Raw genomic sequence first — 25116 nt, 5'->3', positions numbered from 1 at the left:
TCTTTCCCAAGCCGAAAAAGTTTATTCCTGGACTTGTAGTATTATGTAAATCGGTAGCCCGCCGGAAGCCGGGCTGCGATTAACTATTCATCGTCGTTTCGACGAGCACGCGAGCCATGCGTTCCCGGCGAGCGCGCGCGCCAGATCAGACCGGGGGCAAAGTGGATTACACGGCGCTCGGAGGTTTTAACACGCTTTCCCATCGGTCTGCGTCGCATATTTTACAGCGACACGGGCTGATCTATGTGTTTGCCGATCCGGAAATTAAGTTATTTCATTATCGAGCGGCTGGCGCGCGCGTCGGGCGGACACCGGCGCTGTTTTGGCGCCAAGAAGCTTCCCCGACGAAAAACGAGCGTCGTTGACTTCGCGCTCGCGAGTGGGTAATAGCTTTCTCTGGCCATTCCTCTTCTCTCTTCTTCTTCCCCCTTTTAACACTTAGCCGACCGCCTAAAAAGAACTATAACTACAACCTCCTCCGTTATCTTCGATTGAACTCGTTCGATCAATTCGGTTAGGAACTGTGTTTTGTAAAAGAACCGCATTTGATGGACTGCAAATAATCTGAGTTTAAGACTTACTAAACAAAAGAAAAGATAAATAGAATAAAAGGCTTTGCTAAGTGAAAAGTGGGAGATCTTCCCATTTGGTTGGCAAAGTGTTAAGGCTAGAACTACCGAGGATTTAATACGATTGATACGTAATCCCTATGAAAATTGTAACAATAGATTATTTTCGGTTTCTTCAGACATTCGTTATAGTATTCATGTCGAAGCTATTTTCAAGATCATTTCGAATAGTCAATGCTTTTAAGATATCAATAGGGATTGAAATAGTGAAATATTTGGAATGCATCGAATCTTTTTTAATACTAGATCTACCGAACATTTAATACGACTGATATGCAATCCCCATAAAAATTCTAACAATAGTTTATTTTCGGTTTCTTCAGACATTCGTTATAGTATTCAAGTCGAAGCTATTTTCAAGATCATTTCGAATATTCAATGCTTCGAAGATATCGATAATTGTGAAACTAAACAATTGAAACCAGTCATTTTGACTGCTAGTTCTAGTGTTGATCTCTTTTCGTTCCGCTGAAGGTATCACGCTTTGTTTTAGAGAGCGGGGGGATTGTTGGTTTTATACTTTGGAAGGTTGTAGTTAATAGAGACTTTAGGTGAAAGTTGCGCCCAATAGGAAAATGTTCGGTTAACCGGTTCGGTTAATTTAGTACTTTAAATTAAACTTTGTATTATGTGAAGTATGTAAGTAAAATATCTTTGTTGCTTAATTGATCTGAGAATTATCGTTAGATTAGGTTCAAACAATGTCGTCTGTATCTCGTCGGAAAATCTCGAGTATTCCCAGTAAAGAAGTTCCGAGTGCAAAGCGTTAATTGATCTGCCGGACGATTACATTATTCAATTGTTAAGTGAGAAGGTCTGCTTCAGATGGCATTTAGAAATCTTACGTCCCTATTCTCGTATTTTTTAATTGTTGTGAACAGTCAAAGATTGATCACTGAATTACAGATTTCTATATATCAATGGAAAATTTGGAAGTGCAAAGTTATACAATACAAAAAATATAAAATATCTAAAGTGCTGTCTTCATAGTGTTCAAGAAGAGAAACAATTTCCCATCGTAATTCTGTTTCTCCGATTATATGTTTAAAGAGAAAATTGAAATTCTATGAAGATCCGCAGTGATCACCGATGCTTCTCAAGCCATTGGTAATCGTTAATTCTCGATGCTCACCGGTATCAGTGCGTCTTTGACTCCTAACGAAGCTACCCGCGGTGATAGCGAAAGTTTTCGCCGGCGAAACTTTCCTATTAGGCACAGTGTAGCTCTGAAAGTTTTGGATAACCGCATCGCTCCGACGATCTTCACGGTGGCGGTGTTATCGAATGGCAGAAGGAACGCGAACGCGCGCCGGAGGTTGTTAAACACGCGAAGAAGATCGATTTCTCGCGACGTAACGTGGTCACCTTAGCTGCTTACGTCGGATTCAGTGTTGCGCGGGTTTCTAAGACGTCCCGGCGCCCCGATCCTCTAAATCCCAGATTGTTGCTCTATTTACGGTGTATAATGTTCCGCGGTGTTGTTTGTTGCAGGAAACTCTAATCCCTCAGGAGGTCGTCGCGAGCGCGAGCATAGCTGGTAGCTCCGAAGGTGAGTCTCTATCTTCGTTTCTTCTTTTATTGGCATTGACTTACCTCGGCTGGCAGAACTGAAGGAATACTAGGTGGAATATTGAGAAAAGTTAAAAGCGAGTGAACGGTGGGAAAATTAATCGGAAAACGGAGTATGGGGATCATGGGACATTACAAATACTGTGGAAAGTATAAATCTTTAGTACGAATCGCTTATAAGTATCTATTAACATATTAACATAGAACTACCGTACTAGTCAAAATGACTGGTTTCGATTTTTTTGTTTAGGAATTATTGATATCTTCGAAGCATTGAATATTCGAAATGATTTTGAAAATAAATAGTTTCAGTACTATAATAAATACCTGAAGAAACTGAAAGTAATCTATTGTTACAATTTTTATGGGAATTGCATATTAATCGTATTAAATGCTCGGTAGTACTAGTATTGATCAGTTGATTTTACTAGAAAATTCGTGATACCTATTTGTACAGAATGGAATAATATTATGGATTATAACAACAAATTAAGAAATAAGTACTAGTGATTATTCTTCCAAAATTTCCAAAGTAAAATATAAAATAAAGCAAGTTCAGCATTTCCCCAAACATATGGGTGAATATGTATTGACATCAGTATACTGTTAAAGAACATCTGTTTTTCGTTCGAATAATTAAAAGTCCTGTCCAAACGAGAACGAAAGCACTTTTAACAGAGTCCGAAAGCAAACTCGGCGCAGCAGACAATGGGCCGATTGTGTTTTATTCGGAAACGTCTCGAAGAATGTCGATTCATTTGAAAAGGAAACGAGAGAGGAGTTCTCTGACGGTATCTCCGCGGTCGCTAATTAAGCCTCTCTCTTTGAGAAAGACGCGCGCGCGGAGAGACTGTCTCCCGTAGTCCTTCGCGGATTGCAAATGAATGCCGGTCGCGACGAATACCGGAGAGTTATCCGATTAATTGTTAATTACACACCGGTTTCGCGCTGTTCTCCATTTACCGTGATCCCCCCCGATAACGAACGATTAACATCTCCATTGTTTGGCCCCGGTGTTTCCAACTTTTCCTCCGTCGCGGTCTGCACCGTTCTCCCGTCTCGTCTCTCTATATGTTTCCGGGGAATTGTGTTTCCGGTTCGTGGCAAATAGTAACGACTGCCACTGGTAATGTAATTATACCCAATTATAGTATCAATGTTGCACCTTTGAATCAATAACGAGTAGACAAGAAATATAACGAAATAACGAAGTAACAATATAATCAAATGATAGAATTACTAATCACTATTATAGCCAATTATAGTATCAATGTTGCTCCTTTGAATCAAAGATGATTAGACAAGAAATATAAATAGGGAATAAAATACTGTAACAATATAACGAAGTAACAATATAATCAAATAAAATAACAAATCACTATTACACCCAATTATAGTATCAATGTTGCACCATTGAATTAATAACAATTAGACAAGAAATATAAATAGGTAATAAAATACTGTAACAAAATAACGAAGTAACAATATAATCAAATAAAATAACAAATCACTATTACAGCCAACTATAGTATCAATGTTGCACCATTGAATCAATAACGATTAGACAAGAAATATAAATAGGTAATAAAATACTGTAACAAAATAACGAAGTAACAATATAATCGAATAAAATAACAAATCACTATCAGTCATTGCTACAAATCAAGAATTGCACGAAAAACGCGGGAACGAAGGATAGAAGGTACTTTCAAAGCTGTTACTACCGGAAGACCCGTGATTTCCCACGCAGTGGATGAAAAAAATTGGAGCAACATTTTTCACGCAAGATCCAGTTCGATAAATTTCTTTCGCACGAATAGCTACACGTTCGGGCTTACCGTAAGTAGAAAATGCGAGGCAAGAACAGACACGCATCGCGATACTGTTACTTGCGTCCCGTATAAAGTGGCCGTCGAATCGAACAAAAGAATCGCGTACGGGGCGGACCGGAAGGATCGTTCCCGTTTTCGAAACGCTAACCAGTGTCAAAACGCGCGGCGGGTTTTCGCGTGGGCGCACCCGCGTTTTCGCGTTTTCTCGTTGCCGCGTTTCCGCCGGCGGTGCAGCCGCGTTTCGAAACGCTCTCCTCCTCTCCGCCGATCACACGAAGATAACGCGTCCGTTGCTCGAGTGGTCTCGCAACCTGCATTCGAATGAACAGAAAAATGAGAACAGATAACAGCCTCCACCTCCGCTCGCTTCTTCTCTTGTACGCGCGATGCAAGGCGTTCTCACGGTAACGCCGGATGAATGGAACGGTTAGAAAGTTCATTTGCAACTTGTACATCTTTCACGCCGTCTTCCTTCACCGGTCATACATTCTCCGTTTCCTTTCAGTCAGGTCGTTGGTTCGTTCGATCCTGCCCTGTGTTTATCTAGTGTTCTTCGTGTACATCGAGATCGATTCGTAGAGTTTCTTTGGTACAGGAATTCTCAGATAGTCTTGTGGAAAATAGAAGTTTATATGGTCTTGAGGATAATTCAGTAGGGAAATTGAGAATTAGGCTTTTGAATTTAGTTAGAATTAAAGTTGGAATTATAGTTGAATATAGTTGGAAATAAAATTGCAATTAAAGCTGGAATTAAAGCTGGAATTAAAGTTGAATATAGTTGGAATTATAGTTGGAATTATGGTTGAATATGGTTGGAAATAAAGTTGCAATTGAAGTTGTAATTAAAGTTGAATATAGTTGGAATTATAGTTCAAAATAAAGTTGGAATTATAGTTGGAAATAAAGTTAGAATTAAGTTAAAATTAAAGTTGGAATTATAGTTGGAATTAAAATTGGAATTAAAATTGGAATTAAAGTAGGAATTAAAGTAGGAATTAAACTGGGAACTAAAGTTAGAACTAAAGTTAGAACTTAGAAACTCCAATGATATTATCTTTCTAGGTCAGCACTTAGGAATCCTCGAATTTTTCGAGAAGTGGAATTCGGAGATCATAGCTGTCTGGTTCTTTCGGTACCACCGAAAGATATTGCCCAAAGCGCTCCGCGCGATTCACCGGATTCCATCCAGGATTCTGTTTTCCTTATCTCGTCCCGATTTCTTTCGGTCGGCGGATCGTCGGGCGCCATTACCCGACGACTACACGAGCCTCGGGTAACGACAGTTAATTTCCATAAGAAAGGGAAAACGGCGGACAGTTAACAACGTTCCCGATCCCGCAGATCCCGAATATTCAGCGAGCCTCTCGACGCCGCGCGTTCGTCGTTAACGAGGTTCTTCGTTCCGCGAATCTGTGTCGCGAGCTCGCGGAATATTTTTCCGGGAGACGAGTCCCGAAAAATCGACGTGCCCAATTATATCTTCAAAAGGAACAAAGAATGAGCTATGCGCCGCAGCACTCGTTCAATGGATTTTTCAAAGCATATTTAATTCGCCATTCCTTACATTTATGAAGCGTATATTTAATCAATCTTTTAATTCCCTTTCTCTACAAATATCTTGCGACCAATAATTGCACCATTGCATCAAGACATTCCGGGGTTCCAATATTCTGTACCTCTGGTCACAGACATCATTAAAATGATGAAGCTATCAAATTAACCCCACGAATCAAAGCAAACAACTGTTTTGTTATTATCAATGTATTATCTTCAAATGAAATTTCCACCTGAAATAGAATGGAAAATTTTGTTGTATTTCTTATAAATTGTCGATAGTAAAATATTAACGAGTTTAGTAACGGAAGTAAATATAATATTAAAAAATAGGCACATCAGAGATAAGAATACCATAAAGTGGACATATCATAGATAACAGAAATATTTTTTAAAAACTTGTCACAAAAAGCTACATACTATATCAGATAAAGCGATGACGGATGATTTGCAATTAAAGCAGTTTCCAAACAATATGCGAGTTCCGACGCAAGGCGCGGAAGTTCCCCGGGAGTGTTCATTTGCAAATTTACCGGCTTCCGGTTTTTCAACTGTTAAGGAATTAAAAGCGACGGGCTCGGACACGGCCGGAAAAAATTCACTTTGCGAGTCGTAGGACGCATAATTGCTCGGCGCGGGCGAGGAGGGGCCGGAGGGGTGGGTGGAAGCTGGAGGAGCGGTCGCGTCAAGTTCGTAATGCGATTCGCCTCGGACAGGGTGAAACTAGTTTTCAACTGGTATCGAAGAGCGCCGCTAACGAAATGAAAAGTCCCGGCGTTCCTCGTTGTAGATGGGATGAATTCCACTTGGTTTGATTCGAGTTTTCCGCGACGGGGGGATGAGAATCGCGGCAGGCGGCTGAAACGTCCAGCGAAAATTTCCCAGGAAATATCGAGGGATGCTCTCGCAAGATTCTAGCACTCCGGGGAGATGAAGCAAAATTTCGATTTACATGCAGTGTTTCCTATTTTCTATGCGCACCGTAAATTTCAGCTTTCGTCTTCGCTTTCTTCCGGTTAACCCTGCTGGTTTATTTCAATATTTCACGTAACAGTGTGAGGTTTAATTTGAAATATTAAATGTTCAACTTATTACTAAATATTCGTTCGTTACTAAATTTATTCGATTTTCCACGCATCGAAATTTTGTACTGAGAAGGAGAATGAAAGGTCGAAGGAATGTTATAGCATTTGTCATTTTCACTAGAAATACCATAAAAATTATACATAATATTAAGCTTTGTATAATGCATCAATACATAGAATATTCAAATAAAATAACTTTCCTTAATTTATATGTTTCCTCGTTAACACTAGGTTCACGGAACGCGTGAAATTGACGCATATTGGATTTTAGAAATATTATTTTGCAAATGTTTACGCCGATTTTGATTGATGCGATCACTGACACGTACCCCAATTACCTATCAAATCTCCAGTTTCCACAATCTAAATAAACGAGCATCAATTTTTAGGAATAATGGAATAAAGTGTACAATAAACGCCCATAAACCTAGTGTTAATTAGTTTCAAAGAACATCGTCTGTCTCATCGAAGACTATTGAATATTTCTATTAAAAAACTTTCGCAAAAGGTTAATCGTATTAAATGCTCGGTAGTTCTGCCGTTAATGAATAAAAGAGCTAAAGCTCGAAGTAAGCTGTCAAGATAAAATCAACGAAAAGTCACAAACCCTTCTTTCCAGCTCATTCGTCTTCCTCCCGTCTCCTGTTTCCCTAATCCCGGCTAACGATCAAACTGAACCCGCAGGAACACGGTGTTATTTCTTTACCTCGCTTGCCACGGACACTAACGAGTTTATGGTGCCGCGAACGCGACGTGTAATTCCCTCGAAGCGGCGTGCGTTACAAGATTCCGCGGAAAACACAGCGATGAAAACGGGCGGCTCGGCGAGGCGTCATGTCGCGTCGCTTCGCGGCTCGGAGACACGCGCTCGTAAAAGGGAAAAGGGTGATCCGTCGTCGGCGGGAACACCGGTTTGTTTCACGGTTCGCGCGAACGGGGCCGCGCAGGACTGCAGTTACGCGGCGTGATTCGGCCGCGGGGAAAGAAACCGGAAAGCTTTTGTTCCCAGGCTGAAACTGGTTCACCCGGCAGCCGGCGAATCGCGGGACTCCGCGGTGGATACGCTTATTTTGTTAATTAGTCGGCGGCGGGCCGCGGGCTCTGTTTAATTTTTAGCCTGTCGACGGAAATCACGGGTCATGGGAGCTTTGTTGAACGCCGCCGCCTTGTTAAATTTATAATTCCACCGAAATTGAATTGTAACCGCGCGTGTGTGGGTCTCGTTGCGAGCACGCGCGTGCGCCTCGCGCGGAGTAGGTGTGAGAGTAGAACGGGGGTAGAATAGGAGTTCCGGAGGACATTGGAATGGGGTGACTCGGGGTGGGATGACCTAACCGCATTTAGACTGAGGATTTATGTTTTCAATAGTTTTTCAGTGGTGTATCGAGTCTTCTTGTATGTATTTATTTTCATAAATATTGAGTGGGTCTAGGGAAGCTCGCTCGTGACATAATTATTTACACAAGGTTCTTTATACAGTTCTATTTACAATTATATACAAATGTTGTACAATGTCTGGTTCGATACGTCTTTATTCGCTCGAAGACTACTCGCTTGTCTTCGTTTCTGACCAACTACTTAGCGACCAGTTTGTTTATTATGTATCGCAACAATATATTGTTCTTTTTGTTAAGCGTCGGTGGTACTTGTAATGGTTCTTTTATAGAAAGTGGGTCATCCCTCAATTTATCCTAATTAAATATTTTTCCTTGAAGACCATCGAAGTAGCTACCTAAATTGGACAGTGATCTGTGGAGCTAGTGGGATTAGAGAAGATCTGTTTTATTTATATGGGATCTATATTGAGAATTGTTGGATATAGGGAGAATTTGGTGCATGCTTTTTGTACCATTTCAGTTTTTAGTTAAGTAGAACTCTGAGCTCGAGTAAACCAAATGTATTCCGTCTCTAAATGGGACAGTGCTACTTAAGTAAATCGATTTCTTTGAATGTTCTGCGTATGGAACCGTTAGGGTATAGTGTATGAAGAATGAGTACGTTGCTAAAGCCCGCCGACAAATTAAGAGACAATTTTCCAGTTCCAAAGCCATCGCTTGACAGATTGATAGCTACTGCACTGCATGCGAGGGTGAAATCCGCCGTGGGGCAGCCCGCAAGGGCTCAGACCCAGGGGTGTCGCGTGTCTAGCGGATCTCCCTTCATTGCTGCGCGCCGTCTTGAGATTTATGATACGTCAATCGCTATTGGATTAGGCAGTCTTCTAAGGATGTAATATCGGAAAGAAGTGACCGACAGCTCGAATATAATCCCTTATTCGTAATAATAGAACAGTCCATCGCCATCATCCGAATCAATGATCTTTGTGGCCTAGCACACCTGTGCCAGACGAATGAAACAAATTATAGTCGACGCTTTTCAATCGATACGCGGAAGAGACCAATTAATCCGTCCCTTTTATTCATCTGCCTCCCAATTATCCAGTTGCTAAATTTCGCGAATATAGATAAATTTTCTACGACGTTATCGCCGTGTTTAATCAATTACCCACTATCCACAGTGAATTAATTTCTTCACTAGACATTACGTAAAGCTCACCGATACCAAGGAAACCGCACTGCACAGAACTACCTTTTACAATTACCGCGGCATCAAGATTACTCGGTTCCCTCCTCGTCTCGGAAAAATAGACGGTTGCTCCGGATACACCCTGTATTATGCAAACCCATTAAGACCTCCCCTCTAATCGCCTGCATACTGAATCCGCAATCTATCGGATGCACCGAAAACTTTCGAAGAACGTTCCTGCGGCTCGCGACACGCCGCGAGGGGTCGCATAATGAGGGACAGATGACGGGAGGGAGGGGGTGGAAAGCCTCGCAGTCGCGGGGATGTACGCACGGAAATTACGTAACGGTGTCGGTTCGGTATTCCGGGCATCGATTTCGCGCCGCGTTGTTGACCGGCGCGCGTTCGCGGTCTAGAAGTCACGAATTTATTTTCCGCCGGCTCACGCACACCCCCCTTCATCCCCCGGACTCTTCGTGTAACCTCTTTCTCCCGACGTTTCCCATCGGACAATGGTAATAGGGAGAGGGACGAGGAAAAATGGAACGAGAGTGCGGAATGAAGAGAAGCAGAGGAAAAAGGGATGATGAGAAGGAAGTATGAAGCGGAGAAGCAGAGACAGGGATGAGGAATAAAGGGAAAGGGGACGAAGAGGAACACGACGGAGGGAGAAGGAGCACGGCAGACCGGCGGCGCGGAGGGGCGGCGGATCCGCTCTCGCGAGGGGTCGAAGCACACGAAAAGGGAGAACGAAGGGACGCGAGAGGGCTCGGCGCATGCGCGCTGACGCAACAATATGGTGAATTCTGCGAAGCGGCCCAGTATCCACCCGACCATCAGCTGATCAATATACTTCGGCACACACGCCACGTCATACGCGCGCGACACGCATGTCACGCACCGCGCGAACCGTTACGCGTGCGAGCATACGTGAACCCGTGAGCACCGTGGACGAGCGGAGGTGCACGCGGTTCCTGCGGTAGCCGGAGTCTCGTCGGGCAGCGAGCACCACCACCGGGAACACGGTGATTCGCGACGGACCATTGCCAGGAGGTACGTTCCCCGAGGATCGCCGCTATTCCCGGTTTCGATCCGCTCTAGCGCCGCGTTCCTCCACGTCGACGGGAGGAGATCTCGCCTCCGAGTCCGCCGCGGTCGCCCCGAGCCTGGACAACTCGTCACGAGGTCTGCAGCAGCCCCGGAACTTTCACGGGAAGATCCGTCGTCGCAACGCGTCAGACCGCTCGAAGATTTTCGCGCGATAGCTGACTTCGCGGAAGACCGACCCTGTGATCGACCGGTTGTTTCTTTGGTGCTGCCCGGCTTGTGGTTAATGTTCGGCTGTTCGTGATTCTTTCTCGTTTGTCACGGTCGGGTTGATGGACGAAGAACTCGGCTCGGTCTGGTCGTCGGAGCAGCTCGCCACGAGGTCTGGGTGAGACGATTTTAAGGAGATTCCATTGCGTCTTTGTCCACTGCTGGCTTCTCGAAAGTTGGGCTGATACTGGGGCAGTTTGATTTTAGATGACGATCTCGATGATCTTTGTGATTTTGTGCTCTGTTCCGTGCTCGTTGATGTTGAGACCTTGGCTTCTTCCAAGCCTCAGCTTGGTAGTTCCAAGTGAGACGATTTTAAGGAGATTCTATTGTATCTTTATTTATTCTAAAGTTAGGATGATACTGGAACAGCTTGATTTTAGATGATGATCTCAATGATCTTTATGATTTTGTGTTCTGTTCCGTGCTGGATATTGGAAACCTTGGCTTCTTGAAAGCCTTGGAACAGCTTGCTTTGCTAGTTCCAAATGAGACGATTTTGAAGAGAACTATGAAAGATACTAGAATAGTTTGATTTCAGATTGCGAATTCAACAGTCGATTAATTCCTTGTTCCGTTTTGCGTTGATCCTGGAGAACTTGGCTTCTTCCAAGCCTCGGAATAATTTACGAGTTCTAGGTGGAACGATTCTACAAGAATGTTCATCGTCGTCTTATTCTGATAATCCTCTTAAAGCTCGCCTTGTGTTAGGCAGTTCTGTGGTGTTAGATCGCGATCATTGAACCAAGATCTTTTAATCTTGTTTTAGTCGTTTCCGTCGTGCTTCGTTTCTTCTAGGCCTCGATGCGATTCGCCACGAGGTCTGCGCGAGATGATTCATCGGTTTCTTAGTCAGCCTCTGCGGCTTCTCTCGGGTTAGGTAATCAGATTCGAGGCTCTTCCGGCTCGGTTTCGTACAGAGCTTGTCTCTGGAATTATTTGGGCGAAATCAAATTTATAGATCGACCGATAGAAAAATCTGAAAGGTTTACCTTTATCATTTATACGAACGTTATGTGTTTATTCTGTCTCCATCTCCAATTAGATGAACTTTTTAATGGTTTCCTTATTGCTCGCTATCTGATCACAATATCAATTGGTAAACTTGCAATAGTGCTTATTATGATGTGATAGACTTATTTGTGGATTTATTTTATACTACTCTGAGTACTATAAAATCGTCCAAAATCTATTAAATCTAGGATTCCGGACGAAATTATTTTTTATTTGAATGGAAATTTTAAATTTTAGTATACTGATTACACTAAAGTAAAGTTTCGTGTTTCGAAACTCGTCACAAATTTAATTGGAGAATATAATTTAAATAGAAGCACTCCGTCTCTTTATAGCATGAAAATGCGGTCTTAATATTCTGCGTGAGAAATTTCCAAGATTTCCAGTCGTCGACGACCATTACCGTCCTTAGAAATCTGTGTCGTCGTTAAGCAAACAGTTTTCGATAAAGCTCGAAGGATTCTCGTTGCCAGGGGATTCTCACAAGTGCGTGCGGTTGGGTGAATAGTCGAAGACACCGTGGCTCGGGTTACCCGTTTAATTAGTGCAAAAACATTTAAACGGTCCCTCGAATTGCTGTTCTTGCTTTATTCCCTTTGCTGCGTCTTCCTCGTCCCTTCCAGCTTCTATCAGCTAAAACCACAGTGTTCATTTTTCTCTTTCGATAACGTGGAGACTTTAGCAGTGCCGATTAAATCTTTCGTTCCAATTCTAATGGAATAAATCGTATTTCAACTAATTGGCTGTTAACCCTTAGCACTCTAGATGGTTTTGTAATTTATCAGCAACTGCAACTAATTTTTATAGTATTTCCAGAAATTAGAAATGTTTTCGATCTACATTTCTTCGATCTTTTATTTTCCTTCTCAGTGCGAAATTTGGATCTCTGGAAAATCGAAAAATTTTAGTTTCTTTAAGATTCATTGAAATATTTAATATTATAACTATTATATTATATTATTCTTGTAACTGCATCAACCAAAACCGACATAAACGTTTGCCAAGTATAAATTTATAAATTCAGTATGCGTCAAATTGACGCACTTAAACCTAGTGTTAATATCGAATGTTTAATACAACGAGTAACTAGATAATAGCATAACGTAAGAATTATATTATATAATTAATCATTGTTTTAAATTAACAGTTCTTCATTAACCCCAAGAAGCATTAGATTTTCCTTTTTTCCAGTTTGTCAAGCATACCTTATACTATGCAATGTTATACGATAGCACATCTCTTGAAAGCATTACAATGAATGCAACATGTCAGTACAACTGACACAGCGCAAAGAATTCATAGAATAACCAACTAGATAATATTACCAAGTAATGTTTATAAATTCAGTATGCGTCAAATCGATCCGTAAACCTAGCGTTAAGAAACAAAGTAGAATCCCATCGAATTTCCATTCTCGACAGTTCATTCTTCGAAAACGCGAGTAATCGTTCGCGACTAATTCGTCGCGGCGTTCCCGAATGAATTTATTCATTTTAATCGCGATTCTCTCCGGTATCTTCTCGTTCGTCTTTCCCGAGCGGAGAATTTCGCGGCCGGAGTCGCGCGTTGAGCAACGACGCAACCGTTGCGGCCACTATTTTTCTCCTTCGATCGCGCTCGTCGCCGCAACACCGCAGCTGGATTGTTTTCCCAGTCGCTATCGGATACTGTCGCGATGTTTCGACGATATTCGCGGCCGCCAGACTGATCACTCGCGCTCACGTTTTTCGTGAAATCGCACGCCGGTTCGCGACGATTCGAACGTGTAAATAGTTTATTCAAGAGAACGGAATCCCGCTGAAAAATCGAATGGTCCCAGCGTTTGTCCAATGGACGAGTTTCCCTGTCACGTAGCGCGGCGCGAGTTATAAATCATTCAAATAAAGCGCAACCGTTCGAGTAAACGCGGTGAATTTTTAATCGTTCGGATTGGAATTTAATCGACGACTGCGCGACTCGTGAGTGGTTATTCAATTTTGCAATATTTAGGTGATAATCTCTGATGAAATAATAAATCCGCCTTGTTTTCGGTAATACAACGTTACATGGCGTGCGACGAAATAGAAAATATCAAAGTGGAATTATCCTTTTGCAATTATTGGAAAGATGATTTTCTGAAAAACTATTATAGAAATTAACACTTACATTGAATTATAATCAATCGAGATCCTGATAGATACGCTCTTTTTTATAGAAAAATTGATGAAAGCTTGACTGTTCGCCGACAGTTCTAGCGTTGACTGAATTTAACCCTTCGAACTCTAGGCTCCAATGCACCAGTTATAATATCGAATATTTAACGAATCAAAGAAACTACCATAAAATTATTCTCACGCATCCAAATGTTCTACTGAGAAGGAAAATAAAAGATCGAAGGGATGTCAACATTTTTTCATTTTCACTAGAGGTACCATAAAAATTAGTCGCAGCTGGTAATAAATTACAAAACCATCTGGAGTGGGTTAATTACGCGTATTCCAAGCCAACTGTTTAACACTTTGACTGCCGAGTAAATAACCACCAAAACTCCCATGCAATCGAATCAGTTCTCTCAATAAAGCAAAAACTAAAGAGGTAAGATTCTTTGTAACGATTACTTTACTACATTCCTTACATCTCACACATTCAATAAACTTAGCTCGATACGTCACCAAGAAAACGAATGTTCAAGATTACGTTAAAAATGGTCACCCGTATTCGTGGCAGTCGAAGTGTTAAATACAGCGATCCGTCGAAAGGAAAGAAGTCAATCAATTTCACGGATATTTTAATCGCGAAGAACGCTGCACGGATAATTGATTAAACGTTCGCCACATCGTTGATACCGTTCACTGAATTAGTCACCGATGCCAAACGAATTTCTCGGTTCGAGCGCTCGCGAACCGGTGTCGCCGTCTCCTCGACGCGTGGGCGACACGAGAAGAGAAAGAGAAGCGGAAAGAGGAAAAGGAGAAGAGTAGGGACGTATTTTCGGAGATCCTGTCGCAACATCCGAGCGTTCGCGTACGATAAAGTTGAATGAGATTCAAATTTAATCCCGAAATTTCGGGCGCGATTCATTTGGCGCGATCGTGTTTTTCCCGGCAGCTTTGCTCTCGTTTCTCGGCTCTCTTATGGAAATCGGAGTGTCGTCGTTGCGAGAACCGATTTAATTTATAGAAAATATAAAAGTAAATGAAACAGCTGTCAGATATTACGTTACATGCTTGTAGACGGGAACAATTAAGTGCAATTTGAATTTGGCGGTGTCGATGTATGTTCCGTGAGTAATTATGTCGGTGATGGATATTTCTTATCTCAGTTTGATCTCTTTATATTTCAATTTTTAATGATTAATGTAACGATCAACGATCAGCGCTGAAAGTCTATCAAAGCTGAGATCTCAAACGATCCGGACGGTTCGCCCTTTGAATTGATTAACTCTTTGAACTCGAGGGCTCCGTCATTTAAAATTTATCATTACAAACTGTGAAACTTTATTATTAAATATATTATATCATTTATATCTATATTCGATAAAGACCAATGAAATATCTGTGACTTTTCTTTTCATATGCGATCGTTCGTTTATATGTTAATATGCTTTCTCTATTAAAATTGCTTGAAATCGCTGGTAATACCAATGAGAAAACGTTTCGAGTGCAAAGGGTTGAAATTACTTTTTTTTCACTATATATGTACGTTCACAACTTACATCTGTATTCTTATGCGCTTTATTATCAGTGCACTTATAAATTCAGTCTGACTCGACATAGGACTGCTAAGGGTTCAACGTATGAAGCTAAATTACACGTCAACTGCTCAATTAATAGAATTAAAAGGAATACGTTCTGATCTCTTGCTATTCGACTGATTAAATCATTTGTTCGCGAGTTGGTCTTCGAAATAGGAACATTCCATCTTACCGAGATGCCGACGTCCTCTCGCAAAGGGTTAATGAATAAGAATTATTACTATTAACCCTTTGCACTCGAGGGGCGCCTTACAGTCAAGGTTTAATATTGCTGTTTATGGAAAAGCAATGTTACAGTTCACTTGTACAACTGTTCAGGAATACAGAAACAAAATCTTACTCGTTCTAGCCGGAAGTAAAATTTGATCTTCCGACTAGTTTCTCCGGGGAAAATGCTCCACTATGCGCCGGTAACCGCGATCGGGATCCGATGGGGTCTGCGGAACGAGTTTGCGCATTAATGACGGAACGTATTTCGGTAGTTTCAATTTGCGACGCGGATTACGACTGTAATTTAAGGGCCGACGTTGAGCGACGAGCGGCCCGCCCGACGTTTATGCGCCCGTATCATCCGCCGCGTCCCACGGAGAGCGGCGGAATTAAAATTTCTAATTAACGCGCTAAAACCCCAGCGACTGGGAGATGCATTATGGCGTGCCTCGACGCGCGGTTTGCTCGATTGTTGCATTAATATTTTGACGTCCAATTAGGGGATGAGCTTATCTTTTGAGATTTCCTGTTGGCAAATGATAAATCACGTCTACGAAAAATCGCGTTTCACACTGGAACTACCGTACCAATCAGAATCACTGTTTTCGATTTTTTTGTTTAGCAATTATCTTCGAAGCATTGAATATTCGAAATTATTTTGAAAATAGTTTCACTAGAGTACCATAATGAATGTCTGAAACTGAAAATAATCTATTGTTACAATTTTTATAGAGATTACGTATCAATCGTATTAAATTCTCTATAGTTCTAGTGTTAAAGGAAATTTGATGCATTTTAAATATTTCACTATTTCAATCTCTAACTATGCTATGTTCTCCGAATGTTTTCTAACACTAGAACTACGTAGCAATCAACATGGCTGGTTTCGATTTTTTTATTTAGCAATTATTATCTTCTAAGCATTGAATATTCGAAATGATTTTGAAAATAATTTCACTAGAGTACTATAATGAATGTCTGAATCTGAAAAGAATCTGTTGTTAGAATTTTTATAGAAATTGTATATTAATCGCATTAAATGCTCGGTAGTCCTAGTATTAATGTTGTAAGCGTGTTACCTCGTAGTAATCGTATTCGAAGCGAGAAAGGGATTTTTAAAAAAACTTCAATACAAAATGTTCCATCAAGGAATACTTGGCAATAATTTCTCCATCCTCGTGGTAAACTAATAGACTTCCACGAGGAAAGATCAAAAGCAACATTCATCATCCGTCCGGTTCTCGAAATTCGACAGTTTTCCGGTAAACGTCCTCTTAATCTTCTAGCTAAGCTAATTTATACGTGTCTATACTAGAAACGTACGACGAAAAGCATCTGTCATCCTTTGATTGAAACCGTCTTCAAAGGTACTCGGTGGTTAATAATCATTTTTCCAAGACAACGTTCTAGATTATGAATTTTCATGAGCCTGTCCCGAGAAGCTCGCGCCGCGAGACGCTTTGAAACCGGTACCAGAATTCTTGGATAGTTTCTCGAGGAAGCCGAATTCTGCTCAATGAATAAGTTCCGCGAGCGTCTGCCGTGCCAGTCCCCGGCTTTTGATCTCGTGGAATGACTTGTCTGTGGGCGAGGCTCGCGGGCGCGTCGTCAATTCGCCGGAGTTTTTTCGCTGAATGGGAAGGGAGAAGACAGAGACGGAGGAGGCAGCCCGTTTGGATCCTAAATGTTTCCCGCGCGACGCGTTTGATCCAGAAACAGCTCGCAGACGTGGATCAACCGTGGCCAGCATTTCGCGCAACGACAGTCCACGTCTTCTCGGAACTCGTAAAACCTGGTTTATATGCTGGCTTTATTTGCTTGCGCGTTATCGGCGTTATCGGGCTAATTAACCGAGCTTTCCACGCCCCGTGTCTCGCGCAGGATGGATGCTGTGGGTGAATTATTCGCGAGAGCTTGCTGGGTGAAGAATTACGAAAATTAGATTGTTGAAAATAAATGGAAAGATGAATAAGAGTAACGTAATTTTGAATCTGAATTATTCGATTCTCTTATATTTTGAAGCTTGGCATCTTTGATACGAGAATTACTGAGCTAGTCAGAATGAGTGGTTTCGAGTTTTTTGTTTGGCAATTATTATCTTCGAAGCATTGAATATTCGAAATGGTTTTGAAAATAGTTTCACTGGAGTACTATAATGAATATCTAAAGAAGCTGAAAATAATCTATTACTACAATATTCATAGCGATTACATTTAATCGTATCAAATGCTCGGTAGTTCCAGTTCTAGTTAACCCTTTGCACTCGAGAGACGACTCTCAGTGACCACTTGATTTGACACAGTAAAATTACAGAATGCGACATTTAAAGTTAAACTTCGTACACTGACTCGATACGTGAAACATCGGAATAAAACAGCTTCGTTCCTCAACGTACCGGTTATTTCTTCGAATTAGTCTTAAAGCTCATCCTCTTCGCCTCGTAAAGAAACGTTAAATATCTCTAGTAAGAAACACCCGAGTGCAAAGTGTCACCACGTGACAAAACAGAAGAATACCCACAGAACTAATCCCTAAACCCAGTACACGAATTTACTCTCCGATTCTCCGAGAGGCACAACAGTCGAAACACAAGCCAATCGAAGTTATCAAGCAGACGGTCCACATTCGAACGGCATCGTTAGGTCGAACACTTTTAATCTCACAGAGTCTGGTTCCACATGCAGACATCCATCCAGACAGGCAGACAGACAGGCAGGCAGTCCATCCAAAATGAAACCCGCGCTGCTGGTATAGAAAAACGCGAAGGTCTTGGGGAAAGCTCGTTTATGTAATTGCGAGAGGCGCGGTTCGATCGGAAAGCGAGAGGAGAGGCTGTCGGGGGTGGGAAAAGCACGCCGTGAGCCCACGGCGGAGGGAGGGACGCTGACACACGGCGAGAGAAAGAGAGGAACAGAGGGAGAAGCCCGCAATCGTGAAATTCTCTCGCCGCGTGGCGATTGCGGTGAAGTCGTTCATTGACTTCTCTCCCCTCGTAGCCACCCCCCGCGCCCTCCTTCGCCTCGCGGATGCATCCGGATTATTCGTTCACGTTGCAGCTCGCGGCCGAGTGCACTTACGCACACACGCGTGCGTTTCCACCCGTTCCCCGGTCCCTCTGACTCTTGCCCTCTCTTTTCATCCGCTCGCTGATCCTGTCTTCCCTCGTTCCTCCATCGATGTATACCTCTCTCTTTCGCCCTTTCGGTCGATCCTTTTTTTCTCTTTCTGTACAGCTCTCTCTCTCTCCTTCATCCGATCCTCTATTTCCTCGATCCTCTGTAGCTCTATAGCCGTCTCTTTTACTGCTGATCCTTCCTTGTTCCTCTATCTAGCTCTCTTTTCATCTTTCAGCTGATACTCTTTCGTCCTCTCTATTGCTCTATAACCCTTTCTCTCCTTCAGCCGATCCTCTATTTCCTCGTTCCTCTATAGCCCTATATCCGTCTCTTTTATTGCTGATTTTTCTTTGTTCCTCTATAGTTCTCTCTTTCATTTTAGTCGAGCCGTTCCTTGTTCCTCTTTCTAGCTCTCTCTTTTCATCCTTCAGCTGATACTCTTTCGTCGTCTCTCTATTTCTCTGTAACTCTCTCTCTCCTTCAGCCGATCCTCTATTTCCTCGATCCTCTATAGCCTTACAGCCGTCTCTTTTGCTGCTGATCCTTCCTTGTTGCTCTATAGATCTCTTCTCTCTTTCACTTTAGTCGATCCTCTCGTTCCTTGTTCCTCTATAGTTCTCTTCTCTCTTTCACTTTAGTCGATCCTCTCTTTCCTTGTTCCTCTATCTAGCTCTCTCTTTTCATCTTTCAGCTGATACTCTTTTCCTGTCTCTCTATCTAGCTCTCTCTTTTCATCTTTCAGCTGATACTCTTTCGTTCTCTCTATTGCTCTATAACTCTCTCTCTCCTTCAACCGATCCTCTATTTCCTCGTTCCTCTATAGCCCTATAGCCGTCTTTCACTGCTGATCCTTGTTCCTCTATAGTTCTCTTCTCTCTTTCACTTCAGTCGAGCCTCTCCTCGTTCCTCTGTCCAGCTCTCTCTTTTCATCTTTCAGCTGATACTCTTTCCCTGTCCCTCTATTGCTCTATAACCCTCTCTCTCCGACCTCGATCCTCTCTTTCCCCGATCCTCTATCGCTACAGCTCTCCCTCCTCGCGGCGCGCTCGGCGCCCCACCGCGCGTTCCTCTCGTTCCTCTTCGCGATCAAGGAAGAGGTAGAAGAAACCCGCGAGTGCTGGCGGCGGAGGAGGAGTAGGAGGGTGAGTGGAAGGGAGCCGCGCAGAGGAGAGTCGAAGGAGTAGACTACTCGTCGGAAGAAGCAGGGCTCGCCGCGCTTCGCAAACTTTACTCGCGTTCTGCGTCTAGTGCCGGTTTTTGCTTCGGCGGCGAGCCTCCGTTCTGAAATCGCGTCCCCGCTAGTCCGTCTGTCCGTTCCTCTCTCACCTGGGCACCTTGGTCGCGCGGGACACGCCGTCGCGACGCCACGCAGGATTGTTTAAGGTACTCGCTTGGCCGCTGGCCCTGACCTACCTCGGTGTTTCGATCGTTGGAGCGCGCGTGAATTTCTTTCGCTACTGTCACCTTTGTTTGTCGGTAGAACGACGGGGAACGTTCGTCACCAGTGTGGAAGGAGTAGGATTGTCAAAGTTTCGGATGAGAATTTTAGGGACAGTGGAGGATTCGTTGATCGGAGGATTAGTTAGCAACCACGTGGTCTCGGCTAGGAGTGCAGTGATCGCTGTGAATCGTTGAAAGCGAGGGTACCCGGGTGTTGTCACGGAGTATCGAGTTTAAGATTACTAGAAGATAGTTGGTTCGGTTACGTGAAATTGCATAACTGTGGGGAGATCGCGGAGAATGCGCCAGGAGATGGTCGACGGTTTGGCGGACCGCGTGGGACTGGCGCGAAGGCGATCGGCCGGGTTCGTAAAGCGCGCGCAAAGATTCATGGCGCGATAACGATAGCTGGCAAATAGACTGGAACGATATCGGCGAGAAGTCGACCGCGTGGACACGCAGGTTTTACGGCGAATCTGTCGCTGCGATTAAGCAACGAGTCCGATAATGGACGAGGCGTTTACGAATTTCTTAGATACGATCGACGTGTAGAAGAGATTCCGATAAGGCTAGAATGCGTCGTTCAGTTGAAATTCGCGATAGGACGTGGCGGCGTATTGAAGGATAGAGATATAGGATTTTTGAACTCGTTTCTCGTTTCAAGATTCTGTGACTGCGACTCTTTTGGAAGGAGATTGTTTAGATGGAGATTTGAATTCGAAGTTGATTCGAATGAAATATTTTGCTGTACTCGATGAGAATTCCCTTCGGATTCTAGAATTTTTATTCGGCTTTTCCAAGCCAAGATGCAAATCATTTGTCAAGCAATTTGAACCTGAGCGTTATTAACCCTTTGAACTCTGTAGGCTCCAATGCACCAGTTACAATACTAAATATTTTAATGAATCAAAGAAACTACCATAAAATTATTCGATTTTCCACACATCCAAATTTTGTACTAAGAAGGAAAATAAATGATAGAAGAAATGTTGCATTTCTCAATTTCGCTAGGAATACTATAAAAATTAGTTGCAGTTGCTGATAGATTCTAAAACAACCTGCAGTGCTAAGGGTTAATCTTGAAAAGTTATAAATTCTCAGATTCGTGAATCTAAATCTATCGAAAAAGAGTAATAATTGTTTAAATATCAAGCGATTATCGAATCAATGATAAATAACAAAGTGTATGGACAGACACAACCATCTCCAGCTGTGTCTGCTCGAATTTAAATAGAAAACGAACGAAACGTTTCTCCAAAAGGGAACAGTGTACGAAGTTTAACGAAGTGCGCAGTGTTTTTCGGTGGTCAGAGGTGGTTTATTGCCACTTGCAGCAGCGAACGAAGAGGATTAAAACGAATGCTTGTTTTGTTTGCGCAGGGTTCACTGCCGATCCATCCCGGAGGCTGCACCGGCGAACACCATTATCGGTGAGTAACAGTTTTCGAATTGCCGCGGCCGGAATGTAGCCGCGGGTTTCATTCCGCATGCAGGACACGCGTCCGAGGAATGCGCTCCACGACGACACGCGAGGAACGCTCGGTTCCCCTCGGCTCGTCCCGAGCGACTCACGCCAGCGCGTTTCGCGATCCGTTCGAACCCGCGTGCACGCTCTGTCGGAATACTGAATCAATTCGCTCCGAAATTGGACGGTTTAACCCTCCGCTAAATAAAGTTTCTCGAACGCGAATTATTTATTCGTTTCTGTTGGACGCTGTTAGAGGCGCAGCAACATCGGTCCTTTAAAATAAAGTTTGAACACAGGGACATTTAGATAATCTGATCATTCGATTGAAAGTCACTGTGCTAACCCTAAATATTACCTAGTTAAACAGCTATTTCGAGGACTAGTAATTTGATCCAGTATTTCTAAGTTCTCTTTGCTATCAAATTCCAAACGCCTTCCAGCATACCTAATTCATAGAATTTCATACTAAGTTACAATCAGAATGCATTTATTACTCAATCTATACATTAAGCTGTTTATTACTAGACTAGTAATTTGGTGCAATATTTATAAATTCTCAGCTCCCTTTGCTATCAAATTTCAAACGCCTTCCAGCATACCTAATTAATAGAATTTCACACTAAGTTACAATCAGAATGCATTTATGACACAATCTATAGATTAAGCTGTTTATTACTAGACTAGTAATTTGGTACAATATTTATAAATTCTCATCTCTCTTTGCTATCAAATTCCCAAGCGTCTTCACACCTAATTCCATAGAGTTTCATACCAACAAGCAGAATGCATTTATTACAACCATAGATCAAGCCACTTCTACTCCTTTGAATTCTCTAGGCTCCAATATTGCACCAATTATAACATTTTAATGAATCAAAGAAACTACCTTAAAATTATTAGATTCTCCACACACCCAGATTTCGTACTGAGAAGGAAAATAAATGATCGAAGGAATGTTACAGCATTTTTCATTTTTACTAGAGATACCATAAAAGTTAGTTGCAGTTGCTGATAGATTACAAAACCATCTGGAGTGCTAAGGATTAATTGATGTACAATTCAATTTGCGTATTGCTAAATGAATTTCCTTAATAATTTCTCAGGGAAACATTTGTTGCCTTTCTAATAATTACAAAAAGAAGACATCAGGGGTCAGTTGACTCTCTGGTAGTTTCAGTGTTAACTACTAGCAACCAGAAAGCTACTCCTGAACGTTTAAAAAAATTTGCGGAATCGAAGCTATCGACTAACGAAGCTAGCAGCGAAGGTAGCCTCCCGGCAGGCTCCAGGAGAATTTATCGAAAAGGTTTCCGGGCAGGAAGCCTGGAACGAGCGGGATCGAAGTTTCTCATGCTCGCGGACGGTCGTCTAAGCGTGGCGCGTCGCTGGCGGCCGGCGAGAAGGCGAGAGAGCCTTCGACGCGAAATAAAACGACAGGAAAGAGCCTCAGGGAGCAAGGGAAGCAAGGATACGCGACGGAGGGCGAAGGGAGGCGAGAGAGAGTGGTCAGACTGGTGTAACAGGACGTTACTCCTTGGCTCCGGCAAGGGCAGGCCTTGTATTATTGCTCCGTCCTCTTTCGATCCGCTCGAATCCGCGCCAGCGCGGGCTCGTTCGCCGCTCCGGCTCTTGCTCGCTGGTTCTCTAAGTCGTCTAAGCGTGGAATGCCGCAGGGGGAGGACGGACGGGTTAGCGTACGGATAAAAGACCCTTCGCGGCGTGCTGCTGGCTCGAGGGTTCTCGTCGCAGGGTCAAGGAACGCCAGCGATACTCTCTCGACGGTCTCGCGAACTTTACGCCGGCCGATCGTACCGTTACTGGAATCTCGCGCGGTTTAGGCTTGGGGATGAACCCGGCGATATTGCGAACGCGTTCGTTCGGTGATTTTCGATTTCTGGAACACTAAGGGTTATTGTTTCGAGGACTTTGATGCATTGTAGTGATTGATTGATAGGTTAATTCTTTGCGGACGAACTTTGACGTTTCGGCGAGATCGAATTTCCATATCTGATAGAGTAAGTCGAAAAGAAATAATTCAGTTACTCAACAGCGAGAGATCTGTGTATAATTTCTTTCTATTAAGTAATCGATATATAATTTAACTTTAAATTTCCGTATTTGGAAGACTAAGTTATAGACAAATGATTTAGTTACTCAAACAGCAAGAGATCATCGCGAAGTTTCCTTTTTATATTAAGCACTTGATATATAATTCAGTTTTATCTGCTGAAGGTTTCGTATACTTCAAGAATCTCCGCAAAGGGTTAATCCCTCACTTGCACTTCGATCTTTCTCTTTCTGATATTTTCCATTCGGTGCTCCGTGTAGGTTGGACAGTAAAATATTCTTTAGTTCGTACTTATAATTCAAATTGGGCATCAGTTATGTAGACGTAATGAAAGATTCTGTTACCAGCTATATCTTTCATACATCAGACGCTAATAATCAGTTACAAATAATCTCACTACAATTGATTCCCCGATCTTCCCTTCCGCGGCACGGCACAATTCAATAAATCACATGGCACAGATAACGATCAGGATGCTTGCATGATTGATCCTCCGCTCACAATAGCCGCGACGCTCACCTACTTAGAACAGGTGTGTTAAAAGTGACTCATGCATCTCGATGTTCGCCGCGTAATCGTCGATACACCCATACACCTCGTACGTCACCTGAATGTAAACGATATCATTTTTCCCCGCGGACCTTAGGCGCGTCGCTCTCGAGTCCCCGAGCATCGATTGCTCAATAATAAACGAGAAAATTCGTTCGTACATGGTGCGCAGAAGCAGGAGCCCCAGTTTACGATATTTCGGTCCTGCGTCAGCGGCCCCTAGTTATCAATGGTCTCTTCGCGGCTCTCAGCTACCCGCGTCGTGTCTCCGCAGTAAGCATTTCTTAAATACATCTCGTCCGGTCCGCCGGAGGGAATTTTATTGTAAAACTCCCCGGGAAAAATACTCTCGACCGTCCGCCCTCGATCTCGTGAAAATACGAAAGATTCGCGTCCAGAGTTTCTCAACGGTTTCCCGGGAACCTCGGAGTTCGCTCGCGATGAATGAATCCGAGAACGCGCGCGCTCGCGCGCGCATACCCCGCTAAATAAATTTCGTGCGGCTCCCTCGCCGCTTCGCTTCCGGCTTGTTCGTTTCGTAGAATCTAATTTTAAGCCTGGCCGACCGGCGAGCGAAAGCGGACGGACGGACGCTGACATGAAAGCTCGTTAGATGCTCGTCTTATGGAAATAATTGAACCGTCAGACGCAGAAAACACGTGGCCGCGGATGGATCGATCCTACGTTCCGTTCCGTTCCGTTCCGTACTTTCGGTTCCGTTCGATGATCGTCGTTCCGCTGACCGCCAAAGTTAGCCGCCATTGTAACGGGAACTGCTCGTTCTCGAACGAAATTTCTGTCGTGCCGTTTCGATTTATCTTGACGGCGGTTCTTCGGGACTGTGCTCGTTTTTTAACAATTCCGTTACGGTATTCCAGAGATTCCTTCGGAGATCGTATTTTAACTCGAGATTTGGTACAGATTATAAAGTTGAAGTAGAACTCCTAATGCATCGATATCTCGAGTATTTAAGTAATGCGGCTTCGGTTCTTAATTTATGTTTTCT

The 25116-nt window shown here is 43.0% G+C and overlaps 1 protein-coding gene across 5 annotated transcripts in view; it reads left to right on the top strand.

The window, feature by feature from the left end:
- Positions 1-25116, top strand: part of HnRNP-K (Heterogeneous nuclear ribonucleoprotein K) — a 199976-nt gene that overhangs the window by 56887 nt on the left and 117973 nt on the right. For 3 of the 5 annotated variants that reach the window (XM_076365867.1, XM_076365871.1, XM_076365868.1), the window contains exons 2-3: positions 2121-2178; positions 21406-21455. The gene's annotated coding sequence lies outside the window, so the exon portion shown is untranslated. Of the gene's footprint in view, positions 1-2120; positions 2179-19753; positions 19969-21405; positions 21456-25116 lie in introns of those variants that run through there. The other 2 variants (XM_076365869.1, XM_076365870.1) reach the window with 2 other exon arrangements.

The sequence above is a fragment of the Nomia melanderi genome, chromosome 3, assembly GCF_051020985.1.
Source record: "Nomia melanderi isolate GNS246 chromosome 3, iyNomMela1, whole genome shotgun sequence".
Lineage (NCBI taxonomy): Eukaryota > Metazoa > Arthropoda > Insecta > Hymenoptera > Halictidae > Nomia > Nomia melanderi.
This window is presented reverse-complemented; position numbering and strand designations above follow the sequence as displayed.